Here is an 18,017-nt window from a genome sequence, read left to right on the forward strand (position 1 = left end):
CACACACACACACACACACACACACACACACACTTTTGTTAGGATCTCCATTTAGGCCACTAGAGAAGAGGTCAGTAGCTGTGATAGTAAAATATACTTACCTGTCCCTTTGAGTATTTCCTAAAGATCAGGATCAAATTCTATGAGTTCGAAAGTGCTTGACTGCCCTGTTTCATGTGTTTGCATTCTTGTCTTTGTAAGGTAATTCTAGTCCTTTAGAGAGTTTTCCCAAACTTGTTTTTCCACTAAACACTCAATCCTGCACATATCTTGTCTCTGCATTGCTTTACATGCTAGCTTAGTAGCATGAATGTGCGTTTTTTCATTGAATATCCAGTGCTGACAGGGAATGATGCTGTTCCTGCTGTTCTGAGAATACCTCCATCAGTCTCCTGCATCCTCTTTGAGGCACTGTAGTGACTTCTGAGGTTACCAACATCTTCCACCATTCTCTCACTGCACACAGTCCATGGCCAAATGTTGTTGCTGCTGCTGCTGCTACTGTTACTGTTGTTCCTATTCCTATTCTTCCTCCTTTTCTTCTTCCCTTTCTCCCCCTCTTCTCCTCCTCCTTCTTCTTTTAAATCAACTGCCACATCTTTTCTCTGGAACAGTTGCTATTGCCATTGATATGGTCATGGAGTTCCTGTCTCTGTTTGTTCTGTATGTTCTTGGTATAGACTTTCTTAGTAACCTGTAAAGGTCACTGTGTATTGCTTATGTAATGCATATTCCTTTTCTCGTGCTATTTTCAATAGACTTCCCTGTCAAACTACCCTGTCAGGTTGTGTACACTAGATTGTCCTGTTCTTCCTTCTTTTATCCAAGGAGATCTCAAAGACAAGGGGTTAAAAGTTGGAACCATATTCAGTGGCTATCAGACTGTCCAGCAGTGTCTTTTAGTGCACAAAGAGAAGTAGCAAAATCATTGCAATCCTTCTTCCCATAAGCATACTGAAAACATGACATCACTCAAGATATAATTTTATATCTCCACAGGGGAGAAATGAGGGCCAAAAAGAACTCTAGAGAATTGTCATGAAACGTATGCATATATAACAAGTTGTTAAAGGCCACAGATAACATTTTTCAAGGACCATAATCCCCAGTTTATATGGAAAGGGACATCCAGGTATGATAATTGAGACTGGAATAAAGAACCCAAGAATAGCAGCTAAAAGATTTGTATTCTTTTCTTTTCTCATCACTGTGTAAGAAATACTTGGTTAAACCAATTCAAGTGAGGAAGATTTCTTTTAACTGTCATTGCAAAGAAGCTATGAGAGGAGGAGTGTGAGGCAGCAGGCTACGTCCCGAAGAAAAGTCAGATCTCAGGGACAGGGGGATGCTTGATTTCATCTGACTTTTTCCTTTCTCTCTTCTGTGATCCCAGTCCATCTGAGCTACCCACTTTCATGTTTGGTCTTCTGCCTCCAATCACTTCTAAACAGATGTTGCAGAAACAAATCAAGTTGATATGTAACTATGACAGTATAAAGGACAGAAAACGCTTTTACTCTCTCCCCATTTTCCTTATGTAGGAGTTCAAAGACCCCGAAAACATGTTAGAAAGCAATTTTAAGATTAGTTCCAATCTAATGCAGGAGATTAGACATTTCATAAGCAAAGCCTTCCCATACAGCTAAAAGAAAATGCTTTGTCATAGGAAATTTTCACATGGTGATGCTTGATACCACACGCTTGTTAGTATGCACACCTTAAATATCTCCCAAAGTGCTGTGTCTCTGGAGTCCCACTTCCCTCATCACTCACAGTAACCAGTGGACAATTCTTAAGGGCTCAGTGTTGGTAAATAGCATTTTCCCTTTAAGTACAGTCTAAGAGATATAAAGAACCTTACAGCTCATGGGAGTGTTAATTGGAGCCAATTATATTTTGATTGACCTACCTTGCTATTAAAATGATATGCAAAATTTACACTGCCCTTGCAAAATGGAAATTTTCTTCAGAACAAACTAACTACGGGAAGCCTTGCCTTTAATGAATCCGAAGGTGGTGATTTTGGGTTAGAATTCCCACATCAGCTCTAAGAGGCTAATTCCAGAGAGGGACTTTGCAGGGCTGCAAAGGTTACAAAAGAACCCTAGACTCATGAAAAGGTGCAATAAAATAGCTGAAATAATTAAAGGCCAAGGAATCAAGGAACAGCATCACAAAAATGCAGCCTCTTTCTCATTAGATCTGATTTTTCATTTATGAAAGTTTAAACTCCCTTTTTAAAGAATGTCATGTGAGCATAATTGCTCTCTTCTATGTGCCTGGGCTTTTAAACTAAATTAAAGTATCCATTTTCAATGGTAAGTAGAAATGAGATCATTAGAAGATGAAGCCACTCTACTGTACCATAAGTTTCTTGGTTTTTCTTTATCCTGTGTGTCTATGTGTGTGTGTGTGTACATGCCTGGACCCTGTGCTTCTATGGAACTTTTTTAACAGCCATGTCCTCAGCCCTATAAGGGACTTCTCCCTAGTTATAATATGTAACTCTGAAGGGAGTTGAACAGATTCATGAAATGTAATCTCCCCCCCCCATCTGTGTGTGTGTGTCCCTCTCTCTGTCTCTCTCTGCTACACACACACACACACACACACACACACACACACACACACACACTGCTGTGGTTTGAATATGCTTGACCCAGAGAGTGGTAATATTGGGAGGAGTGGACTTGTTGAAGTAGGTGTGGCCTTGCTGAAGTAGGTGTGGCCTTGCTATAGGAAGTATGTCACTGTTGGGTTGGGATTGTGACCCTCCTTCTAGCTGAGTGGAAGACAGTATTCTTGTCCTGTTTGCCTTTGGAACAAGATGAGAACTCTCAGCTCCTTCTCCAGTATCATATTTGCCTTGATGGTGCCATGCTTCCTGCTGTAAGGCAGCCCTAATTAAATCTTGTCCCTTATAAGAGTTGCCTTGGTCATGGTGTCTTTTCACAGTAACGGAAACTTAATTAACACACACACACACACACACACACACACCAGCTACTGTTTTTTACCTCACTAGCACATCAAATCTTTCTATTACACCTATACCATTGACCTGAGTTTTTTGAATGTCAGGATAAACTAAAAAGAGACAGCTCCATAATAGATTATGTAATGAATATGGCATAAAGCCTTCTGATTATAAGTATTTGATTAAATATCATGCATGATTATCAATTAAATGTAGGGACAAAAATAATTTCTCCAGATTTTCATAATTAACAGTAATTTTCACCCACCCACCTAGTCAGTCAAGTGGTGAGTTCTCAATGGATTCCAGTTCATATGGTCCCAAAGGACACTTTGGAGTTCAAAAGGGCTGCCTGTTCAAACATATTTACACATGAGTTTGCAGGTTTTAAGAAAAGTGATAGGGGAAAAAACCTTGGGAAAACAGAATATCTCAAGTTCTTTCTTGTCATGCTAAGTAATAAACAGATCCAGCTTCACTCTCTTCCAAACTTCTATTTTTCTAGAAAAGCAGATATGTGAAATCTAAATGAAACATCTATCACTCCATTACCCTGAAGAGAAGGCTTTTAAAGCCAAAAAACGCAATTGCCTTTTCTATGATTTTAATAATTCAGCTAAAAGAAAGAAATCTCTGCTGAGGTTGGATGTGCATGAGGAACCACAGCAGAACTACTCATAATCAAATTTCACTTAAAATTCTTATTTTCTTAAGACTATACTCTCATAGAGACTTCATTGTTTGTAATTTAATTGACAAATAACAATTATAGATTTTAAATCATATAAAGTATAAATTTTAATATTTGCACATAATTTTCATATTTATTGGATCAAGCCAATATCCATTAGCTCACACACTTATTGTTGTGTGATCAGCCTTTAATCTCAGTTGTTAATTTTAAATTCTAAAAATATAATTAGCAACTACGCAGTAGCCATGAAAAGACCATTCCTGTTTCTACCTGAACCTTTCACAGTCATTGATCAGTATCTCCCCATCTTACTGCTGCGAATATGGTAACTGACTTCTGTATTTCCATGCTTTCATTTTTGTAAAATCTGAATGGAATTGCATAGCCTTACTAACAAGGAATACTTAGGGTAAAGCTTAACAAAAGTAATTATAATAAAATAATCTTTAATTGTTTCACATGGGGATTCATCCCATATACAGTTACCAAACTTAGACACTATCCAAACTTGTGGATGCCAAGAAGTGCATGCTGAAAGGAGTCTGATATGGCTGTCTCCTGACAGGCCCTGCCAGAGCCTTACAAATACAGAGACAGATGTTTGTAGCCAATCATTAGACTGAGCACAGTGCTCGTAAGAGAGGAGTTAAAGAAAGGACCGAAGGAGATGAGGGGTTTGCAACCCCACAGGAAGAACATTATCAACCAACCAGTCCCCCTAGAGCTCCCAGGGACTAAGACATCAACAAAGGAGTACATATGGCTCCAGTTGCATATGTTGCAGAGGATGGCCTTGTCATGCATCAATGTGAGGAGAGGTCCTTGGTCCTATGAAGGCTCAATAGATGCCCCTGTGTAGGGGAACTGTGGACAGGGAGGTGGGAGTGGGTGGGTGAATAGAGGAACACCCTCACAGAAGCAGGGTGAGGGAGGATGGGATAGGGGATTTGGGGGGGAGGCTGGAAAAGGGGATAAGATTTGAACTGTAAATAAAGAAAATATCCCCCCCCCAAAAAAAAACCTTTAACTTTCCAAAAAAATTCTTTAATGCCAATATTCTGTCCTTAAGACTCTCCCCAAATGATTTTTACTTATAACACTGTTTTATTGACTTAAAATAATTTTATTGACTTTGCACAGTCTAGCCTGTATGTTTGTATGTGTATATATATATATATATATATATATATATATATATATATATTCCTCATATATCAGAGCCCTTAGAGTTGATATTACAGACATTTGTAGACGTCCAGCTTGTTTAATGGGTGCTGAGATCTGAATCCTGTTTCTCATGATTACAAAACAAAGGGTTTTAACTTCTGAGCCCTACTTTCTGGTGTAGCTCTACTAATTATGATTATTCAGATGTTCATGTTTTATCATTCAGGATAAGTATTTACTAACTCATGATTTCAGTAGCAAATGTATGTTGTATTGGCCAATAATGGTAGATTGTAAGAACTAAATAATAGCATCCTTATGTAAACTATGTCAAGTTGTCATTTTAATTAATATATTCTATGAATGTAGTGCTTCAGTGTTATGTTGATCTCAGTCATTGTACCTCCTTTCTCAGTTACTGCCTGTATTTTTCTTCATTTTTAACCTCTATTTTGTAAATAAAATTTCCATTTATTTATTTATTTATTTATTTATTTATTTATTTATTTATTTTACATTCCAATTGCCTTCCTCCTGCCCTCTCAGTCCACCCCTCATATGAACCCTACTCCAGCCTCTGAGTAGGGGGAAGTCCTCCCTGGGTAACAAGCTATTCTCTGCTGTCTCCATGGCAGGGCTAGGCACATTATCACCCACTGAGGTCAGACAATGAAGACCAGTTAGGGGAACAGGATCCATGGGTAGGCAACAGAATTATGGTAAGCCCTTGCTTCAATTGTCAGGGGAACCCCATGAAGACCAAGCTTCACATCTGCTACATATGTGTAGGGGGCCTAGGTTCAACCCTTGTATGTTCTTTGGTTGTGATTCAGTTTCTGGGAGCCGTTAACGGTCCAGGCTAGTTGACTCTGATGGTCTTCTTATGGGGTCTCTATCCCTTCCAGGTTCCTCTATCCTTTCCTCAACTGTCTACAAGACTTCCTGAACTTGGTTTAATGTTTCACTTTGGGTCTCTGCATTTGTTTCTGTCAGCTGCAAGCTGAAAGTTTCTGTGAGACAGATCACAAAGAGTAGGAATTCAGCACTTGCCACAGTGGGGCTGTGTATCGGGATGGACTCAATTGCTACTCTTGCTTCTATGTGCCTAGATACCAAAGATGGCATTGTGCCTTAGAAGTAGATGAAAGTATTTCTTTTCATTCATAAGAGGACAACTCTTCTAATCTGGCTAGTGCTCTAATATACAAGATTCAGTGCAATGTGGCTTCATTGGGATTTTCAAATCTGTAGAATCAGAACCAGTGAGGTTAGTACAGCCAAAGACATGGGGGAAATGTCTCTTTCAACTTAAAGTTGAACTCAGTCTGATAGAAAAAGTCTAAATAAACTTAAAACCATTGGTTGAGCATCTTTCATTTCTGATAGAACTGTTGCAAATCTCTCATTGCAGCACTCAAATGGCCAAAAGGGCACTGGCATTTAAATTCATCCAACTATTTATTATAATCTAAGAATGATGAAATTCTTTTGAGTTATTCCTAAAATGTAGTAAAATTTAAATTTACTAATTCAATTAAAATTCTTTTCATCTTTCCTAAAAGATACCACTTAAAATAGAATTTCTAAACACATAGCTTCTGTAGTTTTCTTACCCCTGCTCTGGGTCCAAATATATTTACCTGAAACAAAATAAAGAAATTCCATGGAACCACCTGCTTCCTCCTTCAGACATTCTGTATAAAGAGATTCTAATAAAAGAAACAGGCCTGACTGTGGAAAGAAAAAAACAGCAGTCCTGTGACTATTCTTCGACCAAGGAGATGAAACATTTTCCCCTTCAAGTAGCAAATATGTAGATTTGCAGCAGAGAAGCCTTACATTCCTCCTTGATCAAAGTCATGCATAAACTTACCTAGGAATTCTAATCTGTTTGACATAAGTGTTCATTGATTCTCTTTCAACTGCAAGCAGTCTGAACTTTATGCTACCAACGACTAATTTAACAGGACATCTTTAATTTATTCTCCCTATCTCTATTGTATTTTTATACCCCAAATAATCTTCTAGGAAGCAAGTTTTGATTTCCTTATTTGTACTGATGATAAACCACACAGTACTTTAATTATTTTCATTAATATCATCTCAGATAACATAAGCTTTCTCCTGCCCTGTGATGTCATGGCAGCCTGAATATATTTTAGGTAAAGCCTGCACCTGTGTTAGTTCCCTTGTGAGCTTCCAGCCCTGTGTATCTGAAGCCCATCTTTGTCTTTCTTCAAGCAATATGTTGTGTCAGACTATGACAATGACTAAAGTGCTCATAGTTGCTTTGGTCTGTATTTTATTTCAGCACTGTGTCTGACAGGCAATTTATGAGCATGTTTATATCTTTCATTCTCTCTTTTACTAATTCAATTAGCTGATCTATGGTCAGCATGTGATGGAAAGCCTTCCTGGTTTCCACTTGCATGAAGTCATGGAATATTTGAAGGACTAGGTTTTACATCAAATAACCTCAAAGCTCTACTGTATTTGCTGTGCAAAGATACTTATCATTGCTGAACTTGAACAGGAACAAATCTCACTGCTTCTCTCTAGAGCAATCTAAACTGAAATTTAAGTTCAGGAATCTTTGCTTGCACCAGTTGTTCTGAGGAAATGGAAGAGAAGACCATGGAAGGAGCCTTTGCAATTCCAAGCTGATAACTAAATCCCTCCTGTCTAGATATCCTTCAATGATGCCACGTAGATGGAATATCACTCTAAAATAATTATGATCCCTTATACATAAGGATATGAAGTGGTGTTTCCATATCATGTAGCATAAAAAAGACAACAATGAAGGATAACACAAGTTCAGAAAAGAAAAAAATACTGTTAATTATAGATCAATGCTTTACTAGGCTACTTTTTAAATTTGTAAATACAAATTAAACATGTTTTCCATTGCATCTTTGACTGAAGTAGACACTCTTGCTTTAGAGTCAGAGGAATTCATGATTAAGAGTGAGTTGGTGTTCTAGGCATAAACTTTGGTGAATTTCTGACCCTCGTGTCTATTCCTACTTCAAAAATACTATGGTTACTCACCCATAGGACATGGATTCTTTAGAATATGAGGACTGGAGTATCTAGATGCCTTTTATGGTCAGTAGACATTTAAGTTGGCTCATAACATATGAGATTTTGGTGTTTTCAGTGTGTTAACTATATTAAAAATAGCTAGCACATGCATCCCATTAAAAAGAAAACAAAGTCATACCCTGGGGAAATCATGGAATTAGTTTTCTCCCAAAACAAAACAAAACAAAACACCCAAAAGAGTAGGGCTGAGGGTGAAGCTCAGTGGTCGAGAAGCTAGCAAAAACACCAGCATTCCTTAGTGTGGGCTACACAGTGACCTGAGAAGTTTATACAAATTCACTGACATATTACAACATTTTGCTGATGCAGCAGCTAAGGCCATTCATGAAGTATCCCACCACTCTGAAAGATCTGTGTTTTAGAACCAGAGAAGTAGCTCAGTGGATAGGGACACCTTTGCCACACAACCTTGACAAACTGAATTCAATGTTCAGAACATATGTATATGCAAAAAGAGAAATCAACTCCCTAAGAGTGTCCTCTGAACTCTCCATGCACTATGCCATGTATATATCTTCAAATCGTTCTCCTTTCTCCACTCTATTTCTTACTCTCTTTTACATACATGCCTATACAACATACATGCTACTAATAAAAATAAATGAAATTAAATTTAAGTTTTCAAATATTAAGAAAGACTTGAACCTTGGACAGATGAGTGATAGCCTAGACTGGCCATGGTGTTGCTGCTCTCTGCAGTTACTCGACCTTGTGAGTAAAATCCAAATGTGATGAGGTTTGCTCTGTTGCTCTGTATGTAATGCTGATTCTGTCTAAGCACAGAAGTGAATTCTCATGGTTTCAGGCTTTTGCTGTGCAAACCTGATTCCATGATTTAAAACTATTGATTATAAAATAATTGGCTACAGCCAGTTACTGGAGGAATTAGAGGTAAGGTGGCTTTGAGTGACCTAGTTGGGGAAGAGAGAGAGGAAAGGAAGAATTGGAGAGAGGAGGAAGCTACCATGAGGGGAGAGGAACCATGTGCACATGGTCAGAAAAAACAGTGAGTGTCTGGGGTACACCAATGCAGAGGTGGCCAGGCTAGCAGTTAGAAGAGTAGATTAGGAGTGAGCCCCAGCAAGTGTCAAGGCCAAATAAAATAACCAGAGTCTGAGTCTCATTTATTTGTAAACTGGTCAGGAATAAACTTAATTTGGTTGTACTATAAAACAGTGATGTCTAAAATCCATTCATGTATTCAGTAGGATCAGGAAAAGCTAGTGTTTAAGACCTGATATCTTTGCAAACGTTCAAAGAAGTTTCATGTTTTATTTAAATATTCTAGAGTAAAGGGGTGGTAAAAACATGGATATTACACAGATAAAACCCAAACAAACAAGCAAACAAACAAAAAAAAAAAAAAGGAAGAAAAAGAAGTAAGATTCCATGTGTGGGATTTAACCCCAGAAGCTGCTTCCACACTTACTCTGTGAACCATGGAAAGTTTTCTCCAGTGTGTGCCTATTTTCTTATTTGGAAAATGAAGATAATTGTAGTACATAGTAGCATAAGCTTTGTCTATGACTATATAAGAAACCACAGTTATTCCTGAGTCTGTGGCTAATTGCTTCCAGGATCCTCGTGGCTACCAAAATCTGTAGACAATATGGTAGAGTTGTGACCCACACAGGCCCTCCTATGCACTTTAAATGATCTTTGAATTAATTAAAATACGCAATACCATGCAGATAATGTGTAAATAGTTACTGTATTGTACAGGTAGTCCTTGACTTGAGATGAGACTGTGTCTTGATGAATCCATTGCAAACTAAAGATGCCATTTACTGAAAATGCATTTATTGCAGTTAGCCTTCCAAATAGCACTAGTAACATAGTACACTACCGTCTTTACTGTTTCCCTCATAATCGAGTGGCTGGATAAGAGTTGTGGTTGGCTTCCACTGCCCAGTATTGTGAAAGTGAGGGCTGTCTAATGTTTCAGCACATTGATAGTCAAGAATAAGGGCAAAAATCAAAATTTGAGGTCTAGATTTTACTGAATATGTATGCCTTTCAAACACACCATGGTACTGAAAAAATAAAAACAATCTGGCTGTACATGGTCAATATAGACACATTTCTTTTGGAATCTTTTTGATACATGGTGGGTTCAGTCAATGGATATGAGCCCTTGGATGCAGAGAGCTGATGCTCCAAAGCAAGTACACACAGGTCAGCATGATAGAATGTGCATTCAATAAATGTAGTTAGGGTGACTGTCTTCTGTTTGTTACCATCTTGTTTAACTGTCCTTAGGTGGAGATCTTACAAAGAAGTCAAACATTTACAATATAAAAATTTTTTTTTGAAAAGCTGAGTACTGGGGCTAAATAACCCAAACCCCAGTATCCCATCTTTCTGTAAGCCAAAGACTAAAGAGCAGGCGAGCCAGAAAGCAAAGCCAACAAGCTTCTGATGATGCTAGTCAACAAGGATTCTCTGCTTTGTTGACAGCCAGAAACCAACAAGAGATACTGTATGGTGCCTGAGCCCTGTGGTTAACCAAGTTGAACAATAGGAACTATTCTCCAAGAAAGTTCTGGAAGAGACAATGTGATAAACACTAATTGGTATATACATGTAAGACTTGTAAGAAATAACAGGAAGAGTAAATTAGCATCAACACAAACAAATGAACAAATATTTATTGTTGAAGTAAAATAAAATTGTATGTAGAAAGACAAAATACAACATTATTCATGAAATCATGAAGCCAATCATATTTTACTAGAAGAATTACTTGGTCTTCTCAGAATAGAACGTGAACAAAGCAGAACTCAGCCTGTGGCTGTTAAACTGACAGGACAGCATGACAAGCACCAGCCAGGCAGAGGTTCTCAGAACAGGTGGGAGAAGAGAGCTGGGGAGTTGGTCTGTGGCTCCCAGTGCTGCAATGAAAACTAGAGATGATCCGGGGTTCTATTTCTATCTTGCTTTTGAAAATATTTCCAAATGGGAATAACTGTGTCTGAATGTCATATGGCTGTCTCTAATCTTCAGAGAAACACATCACACCCCTTTGAAGACAGGGGAAGACTGCTTTGCCTTTCAAACCAGAACAGCTGTTCTTGAAATGTTTGCCTCCACACTATTGTCTTTGAGTGGGATTCAGATAACAAGTGAAAATGAGTAAAAAGGCCCCAACTCCACTTAACTTTAGAACTGTGATAATGACATATGAAGCAGGATAGGAAAATGAAATTTAATTTGTGTTTGACATTCTAATGTCACACATAGAAAATGAGACCTAGGTAATTTAAAATGGTCTTCTCTATCCTTCAGTTTGATGAATTCTCATCCTGGAGTTGAATAAGCTACAGGCAATTAATGGCTACTGAGGAAGAGAGAATCAGTATTCTCCTGGATGAGGTGCTAATAGATTATCCAATTTCCAGTGGTAAGGACTAAACTCATTCACACACACACACACACACACACACACACACACACACACACACACACACACACACATATTAAAGAATAGGTCAGGTCATGAAGTTGAGACAGTGAGGAAATACTGGAAGGAGGGGTCAGGGATAGAGTGTGAGGTGAAAAGGACATAAATCCAGTATATATGTATGGAATTCTCAAAAACAAGTGTTTTAAGCTGAAGAATGTTTAAAGATGTATTATCTGTTATTTGCCAATAACCATTCTGCTTGACGATAGGGGTCTCTCCATAGCCAAATAGCTCATATCAGCGCTAGTGGACTACTGATGGAAGCAGCTTCACTGGGACTGGGAATATGCGTCAGTGAGAAAGATCCTTTCCTCTGAAAGCAAGACAACATGAGTTACAATCCCCAGCCTTCACATGATAGCTGTGTGTGACTGGTCTGTGCATGTGAGCCCACTGAGTGGAGGCAGGTAGATCTTGCTGGAGAGCTAGTACAGAAAAAAGGGTGGGCTTCAGTTTCAGTCAGAGAACATGTTTCCAAAAATATGGTGGAGAGTAGTATGGGAATCCACTGAGTGTCAAGCTTTGGCTTCTGAAGGGTCAGGCCCAGTTGCACATGTTTCATGAGTTCATGCATGTATATCCACTCCTGTGAGATCACATGTTTGTCTGTATATGCACAGTTTTCACTCATTGGGATTGAAGGTTTTGTAGGTGGGTTGATGTGCCTCTATTTCCTCTTGAAGTCCTGCCTGGTTATAGGAGGTGGCCACTTCAGTCTCTAAATGCCCTCTTGAAGCAATTTCATCTAGGGTCACCCCCATAGACTTGCCTTATCTTACCCCTACCTCTTGTTCCAAGAATCCAGGAGTCCAAGAGAAGCACCCCCCCCCACTGATTTCCATTCTCACTCTCAGCCCTCTCCAAAGAGGGAGCAGAGACTGAGAGGACAACCAACCAATGAGACCCATCCAGTGTGAGAGAAACAACCCCTAACACTATTATAGATACTCTGCTGTTAATGACACTTCTGCAGCCAGAAACCTAACATAACTGTCTCTGAAAGGCAACAGCAGATGCACGTAGATGCAGAGATCCACAGCCAAACATCAGGCAGTGCTCAGGGAGTCTTATGGAAGAGTCAGGTATAGGAATGATCAAGTTGGAAAGGTCAAGGACAACACAAAAGACCTACAGAGTCAACTATCCTGTGACCACTGGGGCTCACAAATCCTGGGCTGCAAATCAGGGAGCATGCATGAGCTGGACCTAGAGGCCTACACATTTGTAGTCAACATGCAGATTGTTCTTTATGTGGGTCCCCTAACAAGTGGAACACAGGCTGTTTCAGTCTCTGTTCCTGGCCATTGGATTCCCTTCCTCCTACGTGGACTGCTTGGTTGAGATTCAGTGGGAGAGAAAATGCTTAGCCTTACTTGGAACTAGATGTCACACCATGAGGTGGTACCCAAAGGCGGTCTTCCCCTGTATGAGGAGAAGGGAAGGGAGTAATAGGCTGAAGGACTTGTAAGGGTGGGACTGGGAGGAGAGGAGGGAGGGGGCTGTGATCAGGATGCAAAGTGAATACAAACAATTATTGGGAAAATTTTTCTTATTATTTCTCAGAAGGTTGGCACATAAAAGTTGATTCAAGAATGATTCACTTTGATGACTTGAAAAGTAGAATACATTTACATCAAAGTGCATACTACAAGTACTCACTGAGACCCTGACATTAGACTTTGTTGTGCATTTAAAACATTCGAGACCTATCAATCAATTAATTTTTTTGATGTAACAAACTAGTGCACAACTGTCAAATCACTGTTAGAACTCAAGTGTTGTAGTTTTAAATCAGTCTAAATGTAAATGTAAGAGAATTTATATCATATAAATATATAAAGTTTTTATAATTTTACAAAGGAAAGTATACATATTATAAAAATAGCAGTTACGATCCAGTAAGAAATTTATTTTTACAAAGGATTTAACAATAGGAATTCTACTAAACATATTTATTTTTTGACAATAATTCTTGACAAATTGTATTCTAAGGGCTAGATAAGATACTATTTGAATCTACACTATTTCCAACACTCTTTTGCTTCATAGATTCATAGGGTACCCCACACAATGGCCTACAGGCATACAGGCAAGAGAAAAATCAACTAGCCTTTTAAATTCTCAACAAAGAAATCACCAGTAGTCTACACAGCAGGAAAGCCCGAATCAAATCAGAGAACTGGGTTCGATGCAGATTTGAGACAGCTAGTTTGCTAGGTTTTCTTTTTTCCATTTTTTCTGTTAGTCACCACATTTTAAGTTAATTATTGACGCTCATCCCTGCTGCTCTCTGTATTAGAGATCAATATATCTGCTCTTGGCATGTGTCCTACATGACTGATTAATTTTTCAGTGTGGATTCACACTGGCAATAGCTTCCACTGACTTTGAGTCCAAATTACCGAGGGGAGAAATTGCAGTGAATAGTTAAAATGAAATTTAATTATTAGAAATCACTGACCTTTATCGCTCAGATACTACAAGTGTTCCTAGGCATTTATAGGCAAACTTCATGGAATAACATCAGCTTTTAGATTTGTAGAAAACATTTTGAGACTAAATTATAATGATACTGTCACCAGATTAACAAGTCAGGCTAATTGTCAAAGCTTTTTCAGGACACAGACAAAATGAGTTTTCTGGTACTGTGGGAGAAAGCACGCATTTCCACTTGCTCCTGAAATGAGTGGGAGTATCTTCTCTCTCTCTCTCTCTCTGTACCTTATGTTCTCTTTATAGCAACATTGGAAAACAGTCACACATAGTGGGATTACTTAATGGTAGTATTAGAAACTAAGGCTAGTAATAGTAATAGTAATTAATAATAGTTGCTATAGTTGCCATGGCCAGCATTTTAAAATAATCAACTTTTTGTAGATAAGGCATAAATAACACTCATGTCTATTCATCATTCACCATTGTATGGTGCAGGAAGCACAGAGTCTATTGTATAGATTGTACTAATGAGCTCCATACAGGCCAAGCAAGACCTTATAAATGTACATGGATATAGCACACTTCGAGCCTAGCTTTAAACCTAAGTTGCAGCTCTTAAAATCTGAGCAAGTTCAGTGCTCATTTCCTTATACCTGTACTATCCCCTTCCCCATCATCTGCAAGGCAAAGGAAAAAGACAGATTCCAACATCAAAAAGTCCTTATTCTCTCTGAAATCAGTAATGAGCTCCTGAAAGACACAATTCGGAGTCTTGAGGAGAAGCACACTGATAGTTTGTTGGAGTCAAGAATAAACCTTTATCTTCCTTTAAGTGTCTTCCTTTAAACACATCCCTATTCACATGTCCCTCTCCCATCTCATGTTGTTAAGTGGTGTGAAGATTATATTAAGGGTCTGGAGAGATGGTCCAGCAGTTAAGAGCACTGACCTCTCTTCCAGAGGCCCTGAGTTCAATTCCCAGCAACCACATGGTGGCCCACAATCAGCTGTAATGAAATCAGATGGCCTTTTCTGGTGTGTCTGAAAACAGCTACAGTGTACTCATATAAATAAAATAAATCTTTAAAAAACCCATTATATATATATATATATATATATATATATATATTGAGCTTTATAATGTACTTTCAGGATAAGTAAGAAAGAAAGGCATTATTTGTTAGCCAAGTGATATTCTTAAGGAGCCTGACTGTATCATTTGACTCACTTTTAATAGATCCAAAATATTCAAACCTCGGTGTTCTGGACTTGGGTGGAACTAAGGCAGAGAATACAGGCTTTTGTTATAAGGTTTGCCTAGATATATAGAGGTGAAATGTTAAACAATTTCTAGTAGCATGCTGCTCTATACTTTGCTGAAAGTCTTATTTTTTTTCAAGAACAATGTATTTTATGACAGAATAATTGTCCATGATTCCACAGTATTCTGTATCATTTTGACCATGTCTAGGCCTCAGAAATCTTTGAACTAGGTTGGAGAAGATAAGAAAAGAGAGAAAAAACAAACAAACAAACAAGAAATAGGCATTACCCATTTGGAAGCTGCACAACACAGTTTGAAAGATGAGCAATGAGTATAGCAAGCTGGAGTCACACACAAAAAACTTGTTCATTTCCCGGAGGAATGTGTATTGTCCTCATCTTAGAAAACAGACACAGGCTGGCAGACAAATTAGGTCAACCCTAACACCTTTCCTAGCTGGTGGTATCCAATACCCATATGTTCATCACAGATCTATACTTAGCAAATATTTGTCATAAATGGATTAATATAATAATAGTAATAATAATAATAAGCATAGCAATTAAATACCAGTAAACATCACATTCAGCAGTGTTCAGACAGATGAGTTAATGTTACTGGGCAATCAGAATCATGACACAAACATTAATTTGGGTGAAAAGAATGAATTAAAAGCTATCACATACCCTGAAACTATTTTTTTATATTTATTAGTTTCTGTGACATTCTTCTATTTATTAAATTATAATAAGATTCCATTCCTGGCCACAAATATGGGAGATTTATCTTACCAGGAGAATTAAATAAAGAACAATTTTTAATACAAATGAACAGGTTTTAATAACGTTGGGTTTGGCAGCTCAGTAAATATTCATTGTAAACCAGAGATTTACACTGAAGTCTAGAGGCTTGAATGGCAGAAAAAGTTTCCCCCAAGTAACCTATCATTTGTCTAATTCCCCACTTCTAGAGGATATGTTACATAAAGACACAATATAGTAACAATGTGGACACTGTATCAGTGTTTGTTATTATGTGATCAGTAATCCAGGACATGGAATCTTATCTGGCTCATTCAGTATTTAACTTAGAGAAAGTTACTAACTCCAAGTTTGTGACTCAACTGCAAGATGGTAAAAATAGTTTTCCTTTCCTGAAGTTGTGATAAAATACTCTGACAAAGGAAACATAAGGGAAGAAGGTTTTGTATCAGTTCACACTTTGAAATGTACAGTAGTCCATCATTGTTGGAAATTCAAGGCAGAAGGCATCTGAGTCAGCTAGGAGAAAACTGTGACCATACCCTGCTGCTGGGTTACCTTTCTACTTCATAGAGACAGTGCAGCAAACCCATCAGGAAATGGTGCTACCCATGGTAGGTAGGTCTTTCCACTTCAATAAATGAAATTAAGATCATCCCCCACAAACAATCCCAGGGGACCATCTCCCAAGAGATTCTAGATCCTGTCAAACTGATGATTTAGAGTAACCACCCTAATGCTCATGGTGATGAAATGTTAATTGTAGTAAATAGGTAGTAAATACGTATATCAGATAAAATAAAATTTGGTGTGTTCAAGATGCCATGGATGTAGACTTGTGGCACATATTAATCTCTCAATAAATGGTTATGAGTTTTATAATTATTACCCATACTCACATATCTTTTCTAAATCACATACTGTGATGCCTGTATGCTTTAGCTCATGAATGTAAGGAAAGACCCTGAAATAAAGGAAGTTACTAGAAGGGTAAAAGGAAAGAAAATAGGATAAGACAGAAGGGGAAGCGGAGGGATGGAGAGTCGGGAGAGAAGACAGACAATTGAGAGAGTTGCCAAAGTGGTCCTTAATCCTCAAGCATTTAGTTGAGAGGAGGGGGGAGCACTACTTTAATGGAGCAGGACATGGTGAGGCAAAGGTGGATCACCAGGGAGAGAAGTTGGAAGAGGCAATGCCAGAACACACAGGCTCTGTTAAGATCTCTCCCTTCTCTGGCTTTTCACCACTGCTCCATTTCATTTCTTTGAACAAAAGGAATTTCAGTAGTCAGTAAGCCTTCTTCTATAATATCCTCAAAGGGACATGTTAAAAGAAAAACTCAATTAAAAAAATGGAAATGATTCGATATGAAGTAGAAAGAATACTGTGCTGCAGATCAAGACAAACAAAACTAGAGCTTGCTGTGCACGAGCAAATAGAAGAGGAGATAAAGGAATTCCTCTGCTTCAACATACTGTATTCTAGAAGCCCATTAGTTGGCAAATAAATAAGTAAATAAATATGTATTAAATGTTTCAAATTATGAGCAAAGTTTTGAAGACAATTTTGAAAGGTTGATGAAGCTGGGATCGATTTGTTCAGGATGGCTAGGGACAGGATTCAGTTTGTCACCATTTCCAACAGAGCCTTGTCATTCAGAACAAAATCAGCACCACTTTCACTGCTTCTTTGATGACTATGTTTAATGTATTTAGATCAGATCCATCATCTCCTCCTATACCTCAAACCCCCAGCACCCTTCCCTGCACACCCAACTGGGTAAATACTACTTCAAAACAAAACCTATCAGGTACAATTTGTAATGCCCATGTACTCTTGGATGCATAGCCATTCAGTGGAGTTTTACAGATCTACCAATAACCACTGTCTGTCTCTCTTTCACTACCTACCAACTGTCAATATCTCCTCAGCTATGGGTGGGTTTTGTGCTTACCTCCTCTCTCCATGTTAGGATTTTTTTTCTATCTTAAACTTATGCAGGTTTTGTGCATAAAGTCACAATCACAGTGAGTTAATACTGCCCTACTCTGTGTGGAAGACACTGTCTGCTGTACTATCCACTACCTGTGGCTCTCACAATCTTTTTTTAACCCCATTTTCTATAATTATCTTTGGTTTTTGAGAAGAGG

General features: G+C 38.2%; 1 protein-coding gene and 1 long non-coding RNA gene across 6 annotated transcripts in view; one reads left to right on the forward strand and one right to left on the reverse strand.

Moving 5' to 3' along the window:
- Cntn3 (contactin 3) overlaps window positions 1-18,017 on the reverse strand; it is a 354,817-nt gene that overhangs the window by 115,591 nt on the left and 221,209 nt on the right. The window lies entirely within an intron of this gene.
- LOC110296217 overlaps window positions 1-18,017 on the forward strand; it is a 40,702-nt gene that overhangs the window by 22,497 nt on the left and 188 nt on the right. The gene's annotated exons all lie outside the window — the stretch shown is intronic.

Source organism: Mus caroli, chromosome 6, assembly GCF_900094665.2.
Source record: "Mus caroli chromosome 6, CAROLI_EIJ_v1.1, whole genome shotgun sequence".
NCBI classification, from domain to species: Eukaryota; Metazoa; Chordata; class Mammalia; order Rodentia; family Muridae; genus Mus; species Mus caroli.